The 9,506-nt window shown below is 39.3% G+C and overlaps 1 long non-coding RNA gene across 1 annotated transcript; it reads right to left on the bottom strand.

Annotated features, from left to right (window-relative positions):
- Positions 1-2,470: 2,470 nt before the first annotated feature.
- On the bottom strand, positions 2,471-9,500 carry LOC128882427 (uncharacterized). The gene is made up of 4 exons (XR_008458417.1): positions 4,054-9,500; positions 3,111-3,130; positions 2,835-3,035; positions 2,471-2,745 (listed from the first exon to the last, which is right to left on the bottom strand). It is a non-coding gene; the product is annotated as an uncharacterized LOC128882427 (long non-coding RNA).
- Positions 9,501-9,506: the final 6 nt, after the last annotated feature.

The raw sequence follows: 9,506 nt of genomic DNA, 5'->3' as shown, positions 1-9,506 counted from the left end.
AAAGTGTTTGTAAACAAATTTATTCTATAAGAAAAGAAAAAACCATACTTTTATTATTTATAAAGTTTCAAAACCGAAATTGCAAAATCGGGCGTTGGAGTGGCATGTGGAGTGATGTAAAGAATATTTTAGAAAAAGAATCGTGAGAAAATATTGTTTCTTCGCTTCAAAAAACTTGATGAGCTTCGTTGCTGTGAAATCTTGATGATTTGTATGGCAATATGGCTGCCTCGCTATCGCGCTTTCCGTTGTGGCGCTGTCGTCGTCTGTTCTGTTGTTACTATATCGTCAGTCTACACACGGTCTTCCACGTGGTTTAGACCAGGCATGGCCAACTGTTTTTGCCCCCGGACCGAATTGGAAAAAAAGGAAAACACTTATTTCTTTATGTAAACAAAATATTATTATGAAATTTGTTTATGAATGTTACGTATACAGAAACTCTCCGTTTTTAGAAGCTCGCGTTCATTAATCTTATTTTATCTACCCTTCTGGAATTTGGAGCTCGGTCTCACTGGAGTGCATCCTGCAGCTTCATCCTCTTAATATCATCTTCGACTCGCGTTGCGTGGGATACTTTCTAATCTACCCTTTTCCCAGGGCACACAGCTGCCGACCTCAGAGCAACGAAAATCCTAACCGTCAAATTTCCTAATATGGAAATCACTGGCAGTTCCCCACCAACATTTAGGGGTATATAAACCCACGATTTTCGTTGCTCGTGGGCTAGTACGAAAGAGTTACTCGTTAGAGACACATTGATCGTCTGCAGAGTAGTACTCTAGTGAGATCGGGCTTCAGTTCCTTTCGATCATCGTTACCATATAGATCCGCGAAGACAGTTTTAAAATCTATTACGGCCATAAAAGTACTCTCGACCCCCGCATCGCCAGTGCATCAACACCGCGCAACACTGAGGTAATTTTAACTTCATACACTAACCGCGACAACACGACACTGGACACTTGTAATTAGTATAGTTATTTTTGAATATATACACTTTATGTAAACTTAAAAATCTGTAAGATCAATCATCAAACCTTTACTTTGAAATCATCAATTCTAGCCAGTGTAACGATCCTACAACATAATAACTTTACCGCTCGAGTTATTATTCTATTAAATTAACAAGTTGCGAGGCTTTATTAACGACGCGTATTACATTTTAACGATACGATTTAGTCATTGTGTATTCAACCCGAGCTCCTAAACTTAACCTATTCTGCGGTTACCCTTTACTGGGAGATACCGATTCCTGCTAGCTATCTGACTTCGCGTCAGAGGCGTCTGCGTTTATCTCCAATAACCAAGACAACCAAACACCTTACCCTACGGTTACCCTTCACGCATCAGAGTCGTCTGCATTATCTACTCTATCCTCAAATCTTCGGCTCCATTGATACATACTAATTAATCGTATCGGTCCAATTGTCGAATCCACCCCACTCGCAGGGCTCACACGCGCGTCGCTATCGCCCTGGCTCGTAACATGAATAATTGTTAGTTAAGCAATACAACATTTTTTTCTAATCGAAATGAATTAAATTAACGTTTCCTATATAAATGGGAAAAGAATACAAAAACAGAGTAAAATTGGAATTTTTGTACCTTTACTCAATTGTTCCTAACTACGGTATTTATCCATAGATTTTATTCAACAAACGCTTGCTTTCTTCGTAAAAGTGCGATCTATACGTAAACAATAAGAAATTGGACATAATTTGACAGTTACTAATTTTGCATAGCAATGGAAGAAATTGTTATGTTCTAATTTAGCCGAAGAAATTGAAGGTTTATCATATGGGTTGGCCCGTAACACTTGAACTATTGAAGCGATTGGAAAACAATGTGAAACGCAATTGTTGGAAATTCGATTACCTTTGATATGGCAACTTGCGTGACCCAATCGGACATTTCTAATTCGATATATGGCCTAAAATGTGAAGGTATCTCAGAAATAATTGGAAAAGAAATTAAAAAATTTGTATAAAAAAAACCTATCCATAGAAAAATTTTGAACGGTATTTTGCCGCTGCACAGCCATTGCTCGCTATGTTTCGGTTAGTCAGGGCCGTCGCTACGGGATTCGCCTAATCGGCGCCACGCGCTATCAGTTTTGTATTACATTTACATGTTCCAGATAAGTAATTCTTCATTTTTAATATTTCATTTATACTGGAACTCAACAAAACGGAGACAATTTTCCACTGTTTAAATTTTAATCATTAATTTCCCGTTTTTGTATCTTCAATTATTCGACTTTTGTTAATTTGGTATTGAGCAAACTTTATTTAAATCTAAATTGAATTATTTAACAATTAATTAAATCTATAATTGCATATTTTGTTGTTAATTTTAAATGCAAACTGCTACCTAACAAATTTCTCTTTACAGCAGAGTTTACCCCCCAAACACTAACTTAAGTAAAAAAAGATTAAAGTGCGTGGCGACGATTGTGCAGAACGCATGACGAAGGCCCTGATTCACCGACATAAAGCGAGCGAAGTTTGGGAAAAAGTTGGGGAACTTCTGGACTAGGGTGTATATGGGAAACACAAATTAAGGTAATATACACTTGATAATTTTATTTTTTTTTAAACTTTGTGTAATATAAATATATTTATTGATCGGCCCCTGCCGTCTCGGTTGTTGCTTTCTCGCGGGTGGAGGCCGCGTTAGTATTTCATTTCTTGCCGCGGTCCTTCTGCGGCGTCTATTTTGCCGCTGCCGCCGGTGCCTGTTACTCTGAGATTAGTATGACGGAATATATTAATTTTAAGTACTAATCAAAAATTATTGACATAATTTTGGTTAACGATTATTTTTAAACGTACCACAGTCTCGCGTTGCGGATGCTGGTCAGCCGCCGCGAAGGCTGGTGGTGGCGGCGGGGCCTGCGGTATGCCCACAACAGAAGTGGGGTGGCAGGGGGGGCTGCGACATACCGAGGGGTGCCATTAAAAATGTTACCCCATATTGTTCATGTCTCGTGTAGTTGTTGTCCCAGAAGGACAACCTGTCAATCCCGTATGTAACTGTTGGAAAAAAAAATAAAGATTAATATAAAGTTTTTACAATATTTTTTAATTACTATAAATAAGTAATTATACCTTCCTCCAGGCTGCTCATTCTATAATGAAAACAAAAAAGAATATTAGATTGTATACTATGTAGATATTCAAACAAAGTTTCAATTATTTAATAACATACGCACGCAAAGTGTGCACCGAATTCTTTAATCAGAATTTTTTCCTATGTATAGAAACGTATGTAGAACAATCTCTGAAAGTAGGAACGCGCAACTTTCTCTCGTTTTCGAGAAATAAATATTAAAAAATATCTAAATTTCGATTGACGAGTGTCGACCGTAACCGTGTTGGGGATGTCATAGAAGCATCGTGGCGCAGTCGGTGCAGTGTCAGGTTGCGAAGTGAATATTTTGCCCTAGACGCGGTTCGATTCCGGTAGAAGACACTTATTATTTTACGTTTTGATATGAAAACTACCTTTCTATTGTATAAAGATTATTTTAATAAAATATCGTGTAATTTTTATGTTTTTTATCGCATTGAAAAGAGAGGCAGGATGTGGAAAAGAGTTTCTACAAGCTTTTATAAAAATTATTTACAGCGTAATTACCATTTGTCCTACTCTAAGAATAAAAATGTAAAATTTACGCTGTAAATAATTTTTATAAAAGCTTGTAAAAACTCTTCTCCACGTCCTGACTCCCTTCTCTATGCGATAAAAAACATAAAAATTACACGATATTTTATTAAAATAATCTTTATATATAAAAAGGTAGTTTTCATAACAAAACGTAAAAAAGTAAGTGTCTCCTACCGGGATCGAACCGCGTCCAGGGCAAAATATTCACTTCACAACTTGACACTCCATCCATATTTAAACATTTATTTTTCGAAAACGAGAGAGAGTTGCGCGTTCCTACTTTCACAGATTATTCTACATACGTTTCTATACACAGGAAAAACTTCTGATTACAGAATTCGGTGCACACTTCGCGATGTCTTGTCAGTATCCTTAATTAATTACCTTAAATATTCAATGTCACTTCGTTTTTAAATTCTTCACGTTTCGACGTTTTCAACTGAAGTGACGGCGTTCGCGACGACACCTCCAGGTCCCCTTTGGCCAGCCCCCTTGAAGCGCGGGTGGGGGGCATGCCTGCGTTTGGGGGTCCTCGAAGACTTGTCGATGCCTCCGAAATTTCCTTTACGATCGAAGGAACCGTTACTTGTAATACTTCTAACTGATTATTCTGTTACGTATGCACACCCGTTCTTTTCGAAGCTCGCGTCTATTTATTTTATCTACCCCTTGGAATGTGGAGTCTGGTCTTACCGAAGTGCACCCTCCAGCTGTACCATACTTTTCTCAGAATCATCTTTTAACTCGCGTTGCGTGGGTAACCCTTTATCTAAACTTTCTCTAAAGCCCCACAGATGTTCACCTCTGAGTAACGAAAATCTCAACCGCCAAATTTCCATATATGGGAATCACTGACGTATCCCCACCAATATCTAGGGGTATATAAACCCATGATTTTCGTTACTCGAGGGATTAGTACGAAAGAGTTACTTGGTAAAGTCACGTCGATCGTCTTCAGAGTTGCGCTTCAGTGAGATCGGGATTCAGGTCTCTTTCGATCAACATTAACCATATAGATCCGCGAGGACGGTACAAAATCTATTACGGCATAGAAACATTCTCGACCCCCGCATCGCCAGTGCGTTAACACCGTGCAACAATTAGGTAACTAAATTCATACACTAACCGCGACAACACGACACTGTACAATTGCATTATTAGAATTATTCAGTTTTGAATATATAATCATTTGTTAACCTTAAAAGGTCTGTTAAATCGTTATTAAACCTTCACCATTGGAATAAGCAATCCTAACCAGTGTAACGACCCCACAACATAATAACTTTACTGCTCGAGTTATTATTTGTCTAGAATTAATAGTTGCGAGACTTTATCCACGACGCGTATTATATTCCAACGATACGATTCAATCCTTATCTAACCTCTCCAACGGTTACCCTTTACCGGGAGATACCGATCCTACGGTTACCCTTAATTGGGAGATACCAATTCCCAGCAGCTATCTGGTTTCGCGTCAGAGTCGTCTGCGATTTCTACTCCATCTTCAATCTTTGGATCCATTGAAATAAACAGGACTAATCGTATCTTCTTCGATTCTTGAATTCAACCCACTCACAGGGCTCACACGCGCGTCGCTATCGCCCTGGCTCGTAACAATTCATTAAATAATTTTGTACTAATTTGCTACGATGACAACTACACACAACTTTATACAACTTCGCACCACATACGATTCTGGGTATTTCTGCCTAAGCGGTTAGTCGCAGTCAGGAAGAGGAAAAACGACATTTCTTTGTGATTTTTTTTTAGTTATTAAATAATAATTTGCATAAGTAACAGTTAAGTATATTATAAAGCATGTTTTAAAGAACTAAAAAACATTTTTTGTTTTGAGAAACGTTTAATTTATATCGTCATAACAGTCGATGACTTAAAAACATACGTTTGCGGTGACCAAGATTTCTCTACACCTCTACACCTGAGGTTTACCTAAAAACAAAAACAAAGGTAGATTTCGAAAATAGATTAGTCTAGCGGGTCCCTGAACGAAGGATTTTGGAAAAAATTAATTTAAAACAAGATGGCGTACATTTGAAGTTGATTTTCAATTTTTTCACTAAAATTAAGCAATTGAATACAGGATAAGAAAAAGTATACAAGAAAATAAAAAATCATTCGTTCAGGGACCCGTTAGTCTAATATATTTTCTAAATCTACCTTTAGTTTTGTTTTCAGGTGCACCAGTTTGAAGAAATCTTACTCACCGCAAAGCAAGTGGCCACCCACGCCATCGCCTGTTATGACGAAATGAATTAACCTTTTCTTAAAACAAAAATTCTTTTATAATTCTTGAAGACATACTTTGTAATATATTTACATTTCATTAATGAAAATTATTATTTAATACCTTAAAAAAAACACAAGAAATTGTCCGTTTCCATTTTCCTGACTGCGACTAACCCCTTAAACTTCAAACAGTCTAGATAAAACTTTTCATTCATTATTTTCCAAACGAATTTTCCAGCATCATCGTTTGTCCCGATACAGGCACGAGATACGTCACAAAAACAACTTTCCTCCAATCGTCAGCAATACAACTAGGCCAATCGGTAGAGAATTAAAACAGCGTTTTGGTGATAAAAGTACTAACAGCAAACCGATTCTGCAATTACGTAAAAGGGGATGTGTAGATGAATAGGTATATGTTTTTCACTCTCAACTCTGTTCCGTTTTCTTGTTATAAACAATTTAATCCAAGAAAATCTTGATTTTTGTCGTTTCTTGCTTATAAATTTTGAACTAATGCAGCAATATTAATGCTCGAAGCAGATGAAATGTAGATGATGAAAATACCTATAGAATGAGACGTCCAATTTTTCGATTGGATAATGAGAAACGGAGAAAAATTGGAAAACCGGAAAATTCAACGTATATACACTACTCCCAAAAATTAGCGGGACACTTTTTCAAACCGTCGTAACTATGGGAGTTTTCAACCGATTGAAATGAAACTGCGTGAGGAGTACTTTTAAAGTGTCCCCTAGGCGTGTGTAAAGTTGCATTGGCGAAGGTTGACGCGAAGGGATTAATTCATCCCCCTAAAGGGGAGGGTGTAGAAAAACGCCTCTTTAAACAGGCCAGGGATGACGGAAGAGGTTGAAAAATTCAAAAAAACCTTTGGGGCGACTCTCCTTGATGCCCTCTACAAAATGCACCCCCTCTAAAATCCACAATTTTTGGACGACGGTCTCGATTTTGGGCTCAATGCATTCTCCGGACCCCCCGATCCAGAAAATGCCATCACCCATACCGTACACCCCATAGCCACCCCTTGGGGGGTGGAACAGCTCGCGAATTTTCAACCCCCTTCGTAAGGGAGCACTTCCACACATTAAACGGCGATGAAATTCACCGTATTTGTTCTCGATATGTTAAGGATGAATGCCGAAAAGGTCCCGTTTCGAAAACTGCCCACGGAGCTGAAGTAGGGCAGAGGTAGGGGTGGTCCACCCCCAAGTGTAAGGGTTGGAACGTTGCTTCGTTGCATGAATTACATGTCCAATAGTCCAGGGCATCGGTGCGACACAGTTTTGATGTCTTTTTCCCGCGTGAATGGCAATAAAATACGAAAATGTTTTTTAGGGAAAACCCACCCCCAACTTCAGGCCCATCTGCAGGGTGAACGAGCAACCCCACGTCAATGCCGTTCATGGTATCGGATGCGCGAATGCTTTATTAACAGGTCCCCAAAAATTCAGATTTTTTTAATCACGTGTTACGAGCCAGGGCGATAGCGACGCGCGTGTGAGCCCAGCGAGTGGGATAGATTTGAGAATTGAACCAATACGATTAATTATTGTGTATCAATGGTGCCGAAGGCTGAGGATAGATTAGACAACGCAGACGCCTCTGACGCGAAGTCAGGTAGCTGCTGGGAATTGGTATCTCCCAGTAAAGGGTAACCGCAGGATAGGTTAAGTTTAGGAGTTCGGGTTGAGTACACAATGACTAAATCGTATCGATAATGAATACTACGCGTCGCGGATAAAGCCTCGCAACTTGTTAATTTAATAGAATAATAATTCGAGCGGTAAAGTTATTATGTTGTGGGATCGTTACACTGGCTAGGATTGGTGATTTCAAAGTAAAGGTTTGATGATTGATCTTACAGACTTTTAAGTATACACAAAGAGTATATATTCAAAATAACTATACTAATTACAAGTGTCCAGTGTCGTGTTGTTGCGGTTAGTGTATGAAGTTAAAATTACCTAAGTGTTGCGCGGTGTTGACGCACTGGCGATGCGGGGGTCGAGAGTACTTTTATGGCCGTAATAGATTTTAAAACCGTCTTCGCGGATCTATATGGTAACGATGATCGAAAGGAACTGAAGCCCGATCTCACTAGAGTACTACTCTACAGACGATCAATGTGTCTCTAACGAGTAACTCTTTCGTACTAGCCCACGAGCAACGAAAATCGTGGGTTTATATACCCCTAAATGTTGGTGGGGAACTGCCAGTGATTTCCATATTAGGAAATTTGACGGTTAGGATTTTCGTTGCTCTGAGGTCGGCAGCTGTGTGCCCTGGGAAAAGGGTAGATTAGAAAGTATCCCACGCAACGCGAGTCAAAGATGATATTAAGAGGATGCAGCTGCAGGATGCACTCCAGTGAGACCGAGCTCCAAATTCCAGGAGGGTAGATAAAATAAAATTGATGAACGCGAGCTTCGGAAAACGGAGAGTTTCTGTATACGTAACACACGCTTTCGTTGTTAAATCGGAGCAGATTTGAAAGAGTAGTTAAGTGAGCCGGACGGAGCCAGCATTCAAGAGCGCCCGGCAGCTAGGCAACCCATCGTACCCCGCTCGGTACTCTTCCACTTTCCCTGTCTTCTGCGTTCCTCGCGGGGTCGCGCCGCGCTCTTACAATGTTCCAATGCGTGTGTTAGAAAAATGCCCTGCCAAAGCGGAAGGGTTAATTTTTGCTTTTTAATTTAACAGAAGAGTTTCGTGCGTGGCGAAAAATAAACACCCGATTTCGAAGACAATTTGCATAAAAAAAGGACAAAAACTTTAATTTTTGGAATTGTAATCTTTAAGTCAAATTTAATTCATTTAAAATTTAATAAAGCCGTTAAGAAAAACTTACAAATAACAAAAAATTTTACACTATTTACAAACTTAATAATTAGCGAAAAACTTAAAAAAAAACTGTGAATTACAAATAATGTTACAGTATTTACAGTATTTACACTATTTACAAACTTAATAATTAGCAAAAAACTATACATTTTTAATATTGGGTGGTTCCACCTTGTGCATTGATAACCGCCTCAAAGCGGTGCGGCATACTTGCAATTAATTTATTCACGACACTGATAAGGATCGCGTCCCACTCCTCTTGCGCGATTTGAATCAGCTCTGCTTGGGTCCGCGGAGGAGGAACGTGGTCCGTAATACGTCGTTTGAGGTTATCCCATAAATGTTCTATTAGATTTAAATTCGTGCTTACGGTTGCTCGCGGTTTCTTCATTAGTGTAATATTGTTTTCCGCCAAAAAGGTCTGAGTAATGCGCGCGGTGTGGGGGCGCGCATTATCTTGCATCAGCACGAAGTTGTGCACCTCAGCCGCTATTGGAACCACGTGCTGACGCAGGAATAGTTCAATATATTGTTCCGCGCTGAGGCCAGGGCGCGGAATGTGAACTAGGGGGGTCTTACGTCCATGCATAATGCCAACAAACACAAAACCAAAAGAATCCACGACGAACACACGTCCCACAACCTACACCAAGGACCAAGAAGACTGTAAAAGATAAAAGAAGACAGAGGACAGAAGACAACATCAAAACCAACCACCAACAACCCTG

Source organism: Hylaeus volcanicus, unplaced genomic scaffold, assembly GCF_026283585.1.
Source record: "Hylaeus volcanicus isolate JK05 unplaced genomic scaffold, UHH_iyHylVolc1.0_haploid 11709, whole genome shotgun sequence".
In the NCBI taxonomy this organism is placed as follows: domain Eukaryota; kingdom Metazoa; phylum Arthropoda; class Insecta; order Hymenoptera; family Colletidae; genus Hylaeus; species Hylaeus volcanicus.
This window is presented reverse-complemented; position numbering and strand designations above follow the sequence as displayed.